Raw genomic sequence first — 12,894 nt, forward strand, 5'->3', positions numbered from 1 at the left:
TGGTTATTTAATATAAAGAGGGGACAAGATTTAATTTAAAGGCGGAATCTTGCATTATTTTATGTTAGGCAAGGGGGACAAAATGAAATGGGGTGGTGTGATATGTTTATTTAATGTAATGGGGATGAGTGGGAAGATAATGGGTTGGGTAGAGAAAAAGTATTGATTTTAATTAATTGAAAAGTTTATGGGATGGGTTATAAGATGAAGTCTTGAACACAAGACAAGATAGACAATACAGAGAGAAAAAATAGAGAGAGATAGAGAAAAATACACAGATACGAGAGAGAGAAACAAATCTGAAAATAAGAGAGAGAAAATGGCTGAACATTTAAGAGATAGAAAATTCCGAAAAATATTTAAGCTTTCAAATAAAAAAAAAACCTAAGAAAAAACATTCTGCTTTCTTTTGTTGTTTGAAATTAGAATTAATTGTTGTTTCATCAAAGCTGGAAGCTTTTGTTTTTTTGGGATTACTACTCCACCGGTCTGTTACTGGGTTGTTACTGTTGCTGGGCTATTGTTGCTGTGTTGTATTGATTTTACTGCTGCTGCTGATTCTCATATTCATTTTCTTTTGCTTCCAATATCAGGTACACAACTGAAAAGCTGGTTATTGTAATCCGAAATATGAAGCGTGAATACATATGAAGAATGAAAATTTGAAGTTTTAATTTCGTTTTTTTTCTTTGTTCCTTTTGTTGATTGTATTTAAGCTATTTCATGAATTACTAAATAATGACTGGAATAAGAAAATAATATCATAAGTTAGTCTGTAATAAATCGGTTCGGCAAAATAGGTTAATTCACTAGTTATGAAGGCTTCAAGATTATAGGTTGATCATGAACAAGTAGCTAAATTTAGCTAAGACACGAATTTAAATTAAACATCGTAAATTAGGCATTAAGGCATGACTTGAGCTTAAGCAAGATTAGAAGAACGTTTAAGTCTAATAAACTTTCTAATAAGCTTTAGTAATTATGGTTAAATTTAGTTTCAAATGATTGTGAATAATTAATCTCAATAATATTTTTTTAAAAAAATAACAATGCTGAGTTTTAATCTAGCTATATTTGTTTATTTTGAATATTAGTTGTTGAATTTTTATTTAATTTATAATTTTCGAAATTAAGAATAAAATTCCTTTTTCATCAATATTTGTATGAATCAAGCAATTAGCGTGTCATGTTTTCTTAAATAATAATAATAATAATAAAAAAACGTAATTAATTAAGATTTTCTTTATTCATTTTAGAGACTAATTTTAAATAGCAAAATGTAGTCGCTTTAAGATTTATCCATTTAGGAAAATAAATGAGATGAGTCTCGCTTAATAAAATGTATAGATTGCGGGGCCCTCAATAAATGTACATTTAATTGCTTAGAATTAAGGAGGAGTCGTTTAGCAAATTTCACGGCCCTACCCCAAAGTAATAAATCGCTAATTGCTTTAGGCGCGATATAATAATAATACATTCTTAAACACGGGTATGCATTTATGCGACCCAAATCCAAATCCCAAAACATTGAATAAAAATATGTTCCGGATCGTGGATGCATTTTATGTGACCCAATCCAAAGACATGTTTTTAAACGATGTTCACATTCTTTAAAAAATATAATAATGAAAGCGGTAAAAAGATAAAACTTGCACATGAGTCCATATTTGTATAAAATCAGATAATCAAGCCAAATATAACAGTTGAGCGACCGTGCTAGAACCACGGAACTCGGGAATGCCTAACACCTTCTCCCGGGTTAACAGAATTCCTTATCCGGATTTCTGGTGCGCAGACTGTAATACAGAGTCATTCTTTTCCTCGATTCGGGATTAAAATAGGTGACTTGGGACACCCTAAATCTCCCCAAGTGGCGACTCTGAAATAAAGAAATAAATCCCGTTTCGACTGTCCTTTAATTGGAGAAAACTCCCCACACACCCTCGCGGGCGCGGAAAAAGGAGGTGTGACACAAATTACCATTTCTATACCATAATTCAAATTAGGGATATAATTAAGGGTTCATTTATATTAGGCATAATTATAGGATTGTATCTTCCCACTTTCTCTTTCCTTTCATCTCAACTATTCATAACACACACACAACTCACGATGCTCCTATGCTTCCTCTCGTTGATCATCCCCAACTGCCCACCACCGTCGAAGAATATCATATTTTCAGATTCACACGAAAATTTTAAATTCTTTGATCAAACCGCTTGAATTCCCACTGGAAATAATAATGGCAGAGAGTTCGAAATTCTTTGACCTCTTTTTTTTTGGGCAGTGGTTGAAGGTTACTGGTTAACACAGTCGATTGAAACTCGAAGAAGAAGAAGACATATTTCCAGAATTTGTAGATATTTTGTAGTCAAATTAGAAAAATTGTAGATAAATTGTAGAAGATTTATAGAAGTTTTAGTCTTCCCAATCTACAATTCATCTACAATTTATCTACAATATATCTACAATTCTACACTTTAACTACAATTTAACTACAATTTCTGGAAATACGTCTTCTTGTTCTTCTTCTTCTTCTTCTTCTTCTTCGAGTTTCAGTCTAAAATTCAGTCAAAACCAAGTCTAATCTTCACCAAAACCCCTCAAAATTGAGATATAAACTCCTAAACATATTCCGAATTATTTACAACAACACCCAATCCAAACAAATAATGATTTTTGAAAATCCAAATTTGAATTCAAAGCTTTCAAGCTTTTTAATGGCTATCAATGGTGGAAAATATATGGAAGAACAAATGAAGATGAAGATGAAGATGAAGAACATAAATCTCCTCAGAATCACACGCAGATCTGGTGCCTTCATTTTAGCGCGTTTTTATGGCAAAATCTACCTATTTTTGGATTGGTATATAATTTGTAGTAAAAGTGTGGACTACACGGGTAAATAACAAATTATGAATATTTTTTGTAATAAGGTTTGATATATGCTATAGATAGGTAAAAATTCCTTAATTAAACACCAACATCTACACATAAGGACCTAGCAGCTGAAAATAACTGGGGATAGAGACTAATGCCTAAAGCTAGAACAGTTGGAGAGATTAGGGCCATTTTCATCACATTACAGAACCCCCCCCCCCCCCCCCCGGCTTCATCTTCTTCACGAGACCTGAAGCAGCGCCATAGTAACAAAAATGAGACCACCACCCACGCCGTTCTTCTTCATTTTGATAACCTAAGAACACCTCTGTTCTTCTTCAACACCAAAGTTCTGCTTCTGATGCCTGCTTCTTCATTTCTTTGTAACGACGCCTGCTTCAAACTCACTACACACACACACACAAAAGTCAGGATTCTTCTGAAAAATCAGATTTGGAATTCTAAGTTACAAAGAAAACCGCACAACTCCGAAAGATCTGTAAACCAGGAAAAGATTTCTAGAAAATCTAGATTTCCAAAGGGGTTTTTGAGGTCAAAATTTGCTGCCTGGTTGCTAAAGTTTTCCGGTTTCGTGCAATTTCAGTCGAAGTTTCTGGTTCGAGGTTCCAATTTGGCTCGCGGCCCCTGTTCGAATTTGTTGCTGCAGTTTGTTTCATCTTCCTTTCGAGTTCAATTGTGGGAATTCTCGTTAGATTGTAATCGTCGAAGATTCAAAAATATCGAAAGCAGTTCAGTTTCATTTGTCCTCCTCTTCTCTGTTATTTGATATGTTACTTTCGTGGTTGCGATTGAAATATGTTGCTGGCCTATCCTATTCGTTGTTTGCTATTTTCATATGAGTTCATCAAGTTTATTATGCGAATCAGTTCTAGTTTGGAGACTAGTTCGTCAAGTTTTTAACTCTTCTTTCTGGGTGATTTCATTTCATTGTTAGAAGACTATAGTTAATTAAGGGTCCATTATACTAATGTCAAATTGTTGGTATATCTGATTGTGGGCATTCATTGCTTTGTCTTTATCTCTATTTAAACTTTAGTATTTTCTAAGTGGAATTTGCTTTCGTTGCCTTTACTAGACGTTTTAGCATCAATACATAACACTGCTATTGCGATAATTGGTATTATATTGCAAAGGAAGCTAAGGTAATTCCAGTTTTAAGAGGCTTATAGGATGGAGTTTCAGGATTGTGATACTTGGGTTAATAATTTCCATTTTTTTGCATTTTGGAAACATATTTCACAAAGCCAAGGGAGTAGTTTTTGGTTCATAAATTGTTTAGCTTATGTCCTATTTGTGTAGATTGATCTTACTGTTATAAGAAGTTATTATTGGCATGTGAAAGATATTAAATTTGTGTTATGACTGCAAGTGCTTAATAGTGGCTTGGCAGTGACATAATTGAATCGAATAGCGAGGAAATAGGTAAGTTTTACAGAAAAGAGATATGGTGTAAGAATGCATAGCTCTTTGCTTGCAAAAAATTAAAAAATAAAAAATCTTGTTTTTATTCCTACGGATGTTCGATCTTGTGCAGTAGTTTATTCAGTATGTATTTCTGTTTTACATTCACTGATGCATCAAATGTCCATTGTGCACGACGTTAGAGCATTTGTTTGGCATCAATCACGTAGGGACTTTGATTTGTGTTGCTGCTTTTATGTTATGTAGATGGGTTATGATTGTCTTTGGATGTGCTAGTCTATAAAAGAGCTTGCACAAACATGTCGTGAATGTCATTCGGGTGTGCATTTCATGTGACCCGGCCACAATTTAATCTTGTTAATAAAATAAACATGTTGTGGATCGTGGGTACGGTTCCCGTGACATGATTCACAACGTATAATCAAATAATTAGTTGTATAACAATTGGATTACTAAAAGTGGTTTAAAAGGAATAAATGCACATAGTTTTAAAAATGTTTTAAAATCAGATAATTATGCCAATAATAACAGTTGAGCGACCGTGCTAAAACCACAAAACTCGGGAATGCCTAACACTTTCTCCCGGGTTAACAGAATTCCTTACCCGGATTTCTGTGTTCGCGGACTATAAAACAGAGTCAATATTTTCTCGATTCGGGATTTTAAACCGGTGACTTGGGATACCATAAATTATCCCAAGTGGCGACTCTGAATCTAATAATTAATCCCGTTTCGATTGTCACTTAAATTGGAAAAAACTCCCTTACACCCTTCCGGGGGTAGGAAACAAATATCACAACCTGATCCCCACGATTGTTCTTAGCCTGCAGTTGTGTGAGCTTCAATCGAATTGTGATTCCAGCTGCATCCTAAACTATAGGTTTAGTCATCTATTTTTTTGCTACTTTGGCACTGTCTTTTGATTTAGAATTAGCAACGATATCAATTGTTACATCCTCTCTAGTCCCTCCTGGATCTACAACATTTATATCAACACCTTTAGCAATCACAGCTTCAGCATTTTTTCCAGCATTGATGTTCTGATCCACATTGATGGTTTCCTGCTCTTTGGGGTCAATCTCTTTATTGGTTAAACTCTAATCTTTAGTGCTCCTTGAAACATTGTCATTACCAATTACACTTTGCTCCTCCTCTACTATTGTATCACCACCAGTTTCCCCATCACTTTGCATCTCATCTGGAATTTCACCTTCCTCTGAGTCCTCTTTAGTTTGATCAGCCCATAACCTTCCTCCAGTCCATTTTATCCTCTCATTGCTCCTAAACTTCTCAAACTCTGCATCAACAGTTAGTTCTTTGTCATTATTCTTTGCCAAATCTCCTTCCACTCTAGTATCCTGTGATTGAATATCTTGACATGAGGTGTTATTTGCAACTGCATTGCCATTGAAAGTTCTTTATGTACCCATTGTGCTGTGGTCTCCTTGCTTGGTTGTTCAGCTGTCTTTTTCCCTTTAGGCCTTGATTCTTCACGATTGTTTTGTACAGCCACCTCTGCTGGAATAGGAGTAGTAGTTGGAGCCGCAGAGTTGACACTTTTCCAAGTTCCAGTTGGATTCCTATTGGTCATTTTGCTTGTATTGTCAATCCCAGGAACTCTAGGATTAAAAACAAGTGCTGATAGATTTAAAATCCCAGTTTCCTTAGGATTAGGAGCCCTCCTTTGTGCATAATTTTCTTTCGCCAACACTATCTGATTATTTTCACTAACATCACTATTCTCCACCTCCAAAATTTCAAGCTTATTAGTTGTTTGCACCTATTGAGCCTTCACACCAGTCTGCGTCTTTACTGGCACAATTTCCTGCCCAGTGTTAGCCACAACACCAGTCTGCTTCTCCTTAACTTGCACATGATTGTCTCTCACTTCTTTCCACTTCTCTTTTGAATTTCCAACTACATTACCCACAACCTTACCACTAGAGAGAATCATCAAAGGTTGTTGCTTAGCATTGTTCTGGTCAGCTTCCCTCACAGGTTGTTTTGCATTATTTTTTTCCACATACAATTCTGGATGTAGTCTCCAGCATTCAAACTCATCATGCCCTTGCAACTTACAAGTCTTACAATATTTAAGCATCATATCATATTGGATCTTTACCCATTCTGTTCTTGTCTCACCAGTTGATTCATTCTCAATATCCATTCTAACCTTTATTGGCAAATCAACGAGAACATTAACTAGCACTTTCACTCCCGCAAAACTAGGTCTGGTTTTATTGATAGTAGCCATATCTAGGTGCAAAGGCTTCCCCACAGCTGAAGCTAGGGAAAATAAACTTTCCTTCACAAAATATGTAGGTAGCAAACCTGGAAATGATATCTGTGACAACTCCTTTTTACCACCTGAGAGGAGATATAAGAGAGTTTTTCCAATTAAAGTGACAATCGAAACGGGATTATTTGTATTAAATTCAGAGTCGTCACTTGAGATAATTTATGGTGTCCCAAGTCACCGGTTTAAAATCCCGAATCGAGGAAATTTGACTCTATTTGCGGTCTGTGAACACAAAAATCCGGGTAAGGAATTCTGTTAACCCCGGAGAAGGTGCTAGGCATCCCCGAGTTCCGTGGTTCTAGCACGGTCGCTTTGATCATACTTGGCTTAATTAAATTGTCTAGTTACTTATTTTAGAACCTATGTGCATTTACCTCTTACCACTTTTAATTACTCGAATATTCGTGATTATGCAATTATCTTAAAACAGGTCACGCGTACGTGTACCCATTTGTTTGGCGCGTCAAAAATCATGTCACGCGTACGTGTCCACAATTAGTATTGCTTTATTAATATTAAAATTGTTGTGTCCAAAGTTGCGCGAACGCATACCTTGATTTTAATTTTGGAAATCGTGACTATATCACGTGAACGTGTACGTAATCACAATAATCTTTGAGATTGTTGTGAGGCCAAATTTATGAACAATATATTATTGGGGCAAAAAGCCTAGGTAACATGATCTATTACTTGGCTAGATTCCTTATGGTCCAAGAATCACCTTATGGCCCATTATTATTTTTTGCCAAGAAAGAAACAACTCCAATTTTTTCATTTACTCGATTAAAAGCATTTATTCAAGAACCCAAGACTACATGCATCACAATCGAAATAAAAACTAATTAAAACAATTTAAAAGAAAACTAAGACATGCTACTCAAACAACGTAAAATCACAAATCAACCAACACGCGCACCGGGTTATCATAACACAATAAAATGAGAATGAAAATTGAGAAATGGACTTTTTATTGATGAACAAAGCTGAAAATTACAAATCAATCGGACCAAACAAAGCAACAATCCTTGGATCGAAACACCAAAGTTAACGATCCGGAACCTCGAATCAACATCGGAAAGCTCGAAACCAAATCGACCTCAGTCACACGATAAACTAAACCTCCAAATATTTGACAAATATCTACCGTTGGTACACTGGTGCGAACTCATTCTCGTCCGCACCCTCAATTTCTCCTCCACCGTCTATTTCCTCTTTATCACGATTTGAATGCATGGAATTTGCACAATGTAAAAATGCAAAATGCCCCCAATTGCACGAAATTTAACTGAAATGGTTCAGATTTGACTCAACGTAGAAAGAGATCGTTTCTGAAGAAAAGCAAGGGGAATTCGGAGGCAATTAATGGATCGAAGATAAAAAACGGCTATTTGAGCCCTTCAATTAGTATTGAACAAGTACTGATCCCAACAAAGATGATTCTAGGGCTTTTCACCCTCTCTCCCCCATTCAATTCTTTCAAGATTTATAAAGACAGCTTCAGCAAATTTTAAATTGCAACCGGTTTGAGTAGCTTACAGCACTGCTTTCAAAATCTCATTTTGGTAAGGCTTCCGTTTTTTTTTGTTTCTTTTTTTAGCTAGAGCCGTACGAATTGAAAACTAGGAGTAGAGTTTTTATAATTGAGTATTTTATATGGAGCTGGGAAGGGATGATGACTGTTGAATTAGAAGAAAATAGATGGTTAGGATTAAATCTTGCATTAAGTGGCATAATTGGTTGGGAAGAATGGGCTAAGGGTAATTGGGTTGGACCATGTCTTTTGGGTTTGAACTTAGGCTAAAAACAAATAATACAATGTATCTATAAAAAGGTAAAAATCACTCTAAATTAAAATAAACTAATATAAATCTAAATACTACGAGTGAAACTATTTTTTTTTGTATTTTCAAATGTTATAATACTATAAATATAAATATACTAATTGACTTTAACCTAAAGATGAAAATATTTATTTTATTTTTTTGTAATTTTTATTTTTGTGATAAAATAAAGTAAATGAGTCAAAACTATTTAAAATAACAATATTAAACCTAAACTAAATATTTTACACAAAAATGTGTAAAATCTTGGGGAGGGTCAAAAAGTACATGTCTACAATATCGACGCCATAGCTTTTGGAGTTTCTTCACCAACTTTAAATTTAGCATCATAAATCAAAGGTCTAAACTGATACTCATATTCTTTCTTGTCCTTAATGTAGTGAGCATTCTTCCACGTGAAATTTATAAAGTCTTCCCATAATGTCATTCTTATTAGCACATGCCTATCCCTTAGAACACCAATATTATACTCTCCTTTGATACCACATTGCCCAGGGATCATGCGACGAAGTTGCTGCAATTCTGGCCAGCCATAAGATAGCTTCCAACGACAGCATACTGTAAACCTTCGATCACGTTCATTCTTTCCACTTTTGCTTCTGTAAATTTGACAACCGGTTCACCATTCAATAACGCAGCCCTACGAATGGGAATTGGCTCGACTTCTGAAACTCGTTTGTGCATGGCAACATTGATGGTTGTAGGTTTTAACAATTTTGAGTAATCCAAAGGCTGGGAATTGTTGTTTGTTGTCGTGGGAGGTTGGGCGAGGGTGGGAGGAGGCTGACCAGCCGGATAAGATGGCTGGCTGCCAGCCAAATTGGCCATGGCAGCGATCACTGTAATAATCGCCTTTGAGTCGCCTTCTTGATCGCCAGAACTCTCTCATGTAGGGTTTTTTTCTCCACTCTTTTAATTTTTCCCTTTTATTTTATACAAGAAAACTGGCCCGCGCTTCCCGCGGTTGAACTTCATAAGTTATGATTTTTTTCCCCTTATTCCTGAACAAAAGTAACCAAAAGTTAAAAAATTTCAATTACTAAATCTAATTTCAACTTCTCTTCAATGAATAATTTAAGATACAAATTTATAATTTATATTCAGAGGTATTTCATAAAACTTTTAAAAAATGAAGCCAAAAATTCAAATCAAATGTGATCTTGTGAAAATAAAGAGTAGCCATAGTAATGTTATATCACAATAAATTTCTTCTTTTACATTAGAAATATGTTTACAAAAATAAAATTTTATAATATTTTTCTCTAATTTTCATCAATATTAAACATTACTAAAGTAATTAATTTTAAGGTGAAATTACTTTTTTCATTATGATATATTTTTTATGAATATATATGTATATTAAAAGACCTCTTAATTTAAGAATAAAAGAAGAAAAAAAAAGACAAAAGGGGAATGCAAAAATAAAGAAAGTGGCAGTACTCCGTATTTAATAAATTCCTCAAATTGAGGGAATTCACAAGAACACAAATCTTGGCCACAAATGGACGTGGATGATGGAATCAAGGTGAGGAGATTCTGTAAAACTATCTCCTCTCCTATCTTATTTTTCATCTCTTTCCTTATTCCTTTCTCTTTTCCGTTTTACCATGTATTCGTTTCCTTCTTTATTAATGTTCTCTTTCATTTCTTCTCTTATCTCTAGCCTAAAATCAGCAACATCCTCTTTTTACTCCAAATTATCTGCAAAATTCCCACAAACCTCCTTTTTTATGTTTTTTTTACTATCCCAATACTTCCATGACCCTCCTATAAATTCATAACAAATAGTATTGGTAATTAGTTACAAAAGAAAAAGGAGGAGAATCGAATTCCCATAAACTCTTCCGTTAACTTTTTTGGATTTTCTTTAGTACAAGAACAAAAAAAAGGTCCCCTGCAATTCTAAATACACTCTTCTCCGCCACTCTATCAAACTCATCTCCAAAATTCCTAGCCAAATCTTTTATAATTAACGTCAAGGCAGCATGCGGCTAAAGCGGGCTTCTGGAAAACAGTGGAGAACCCTTTATTTGCACAAGACTCTTTTTTCTATCTTCGTCCCTAATTCTTTTGAGGGCAAGTAAACAAAAGTGAGACAGAAGTCTCATAAAGGAGTGGAAAGGATATGTACTCTTGCGTAATATTTATACATTTGTCGCAAGCTGCAAGCTTGCAATTATATTTACATAACTGATGATCAAAGTAATGAGATTTAATGAGAAAGGGAACGTGGGTATATGAACCAAGGAAATACTAAATGATACTCATCAGGAGTGGAAAAAGGCATTGACAAAAGAAGGGAACGTGGGTGTAAAAGAAATAAATGATAAATAGTTGAGGAACGACATAAATAGGATGTGTTTAATTTTCTGCAGATTTTATAGATATAAAATAGGAGGAAAAGCCAAAAAAGGGAGAAAAAAGATAAAGCAGTTTCTTGACTTGTGAGAGTGCCACTTTATCTTTTCTATTCCCAACGTTATATATATATATATATATATATATATATATATATATATATATATATATATATATACTAATTTCTGTGCATGCGCATTACGCGTGTATCCTTTATTAATTAGTACAACTTTTAAAAAAAAGAATCACGTAAAATATTATGTTTTGGGTTATAAAATAAAGTTGAAGAAAATAATTCAAGAACATTTTAATATCGTTCTATGAGATTTTATTTCATCTATTTTTTTTTCTTGATCTCTAATATGGTGCAAATTATATAAGCGTGAAAACGTTACACTTTCTTTAAGAAGGAGAAAAGAAACAAATGAAATTGAAACAAGATGATAAACTCTAACCAATTAGACAAGTGATCTCTCCAAAGTTAACATCTGGAAGTGAAAAACGAAATGTTCTGTTCTTTACTGGTCATTACCACTAACTGATGTGTTAAAATTAATTTCAAAATTTTGAAAGATGCATTTTCAAACTATTAGAGAAGTAAATCCGATATCGAAAAAAAAATAAGAGGGAAGGCAAAATTGCCTCGGTGATGAACACCTCAAGTATATAGTGAATATATTCACCATAATTTCACTTAAAACCAACTTTGCGACTTGGCGGAAGTAGAGAGCTGCGGGTTCGGCCGAACCCAGTAATTTTTGTTCAAACCATGTATTTATCTTAAAAAATTCATTGAATACGTACAACTTGTTAATTTAGAACTTAGTAACTTATAAAAGAATTACAATTCTGAACCCATAAGATTCAAATCCCGGCAGGGATGACCCTTCCCAAAAGTACATAAAGCAATTGCTTTAGGCCCCACATTTGTGGGGGTCCTTTTTTTTTTTACTCCAAAATATGGGGCCCCTTTTTTGCTACACCTAATAGGCTATATAAGTTTTAAGAAAATTTATGTGAAGTGAAAAGGTTTGATTTCTTTCTTTAATAAATATAGAGAAGAAGGATTTACAACTATTATAATTTCTGTCAAGGAAATTGCATTTAAAATGCATATCAAATCCGAATTTCGTAAGAAATGTGTGATATATTTGAAGAAACAATTTGATGAGAATATTGATAATGAAATCTCAAAATCTCTCGAAGAGTCTTTTAGAGTTGATTACTTTTTATACATAGTAGACAATGCTATTTTTTCACTTCAAAATAGATTTGAACAATTCGAAGCACATGAAAATATTTTTGGTTTTCTATTTAGCAGTAAAAAACTGAGATCGCTAGACTATGAAAATATAAAAAAAATATTGCTGAATGTTCCTTAAAGTATAATATCAATCCGATATTGATATTTAGATTTATTTTCTGAATTAAAAGCGTTAAGAAAAATAGTAAAATTAGAAGATAACAGTTTAATTGATATACTCAATCAAATAAAAAGATTTAATTTTTTTTCAAATGTCTATATTGCTTATAGAATAATGTTAATTACTTTTTTACCGTTGTTTCAGCGGAAAGAAGTTTTTCAAAATTAAAATTGATAAAATCTTGTCTAAGATCAATAATAGTTTAGGAGAGATTAAATAGATTAACTATATTATCAATTGAGAAAGACTTACTAGGAGAAATTGATTATAAGAAAATTATTAATAATTTTGCATCTAAAAGAGTTGGACAAATAGAAAAAGTTAAGGCCCCTCACAAAGTTTGGTTTTAGGCCACAAAAGTTGGGGCCATTTGCATCTATACCCGCTTTTTGTGTCACGTTTTAACTTGTGCCCGCTTTGCAAAAAAAAAAATTGTAAGCATACCCGCTTTTTCGAATAACTTCAGCATACGGAGCTGAAGTAGCAAATGTAATCACGCAAAACTTTAGCATTTTAGTAGCCGGGCCTGAAGTTCAGCTCTAGAGCTAAAGCTTTTGTTTTGTAACTGGCGAACTTTAGCTCTAGAGCTAAAGTTTTTATTTTGTAACTGGCGAGCTTCAGCTCCAGAACTGAAGTTTTTGTTTGTAAC

Source organism: Nicotiana sylvestris, chromosome 3 (assembly GCF_000393655.2).
Source record: "Nicotiana sylvestris chromosome 3, ASM39365v2, whole genome shotgun sequence".
NCBI classification, from domain to species: domain Eukaryota; kingdom Viridiplantae; phylum Streptophyta; class Magnoliopsida; order Solanales; family Solanaceae; genus Nicotiana; species Nicotiana sylvestris.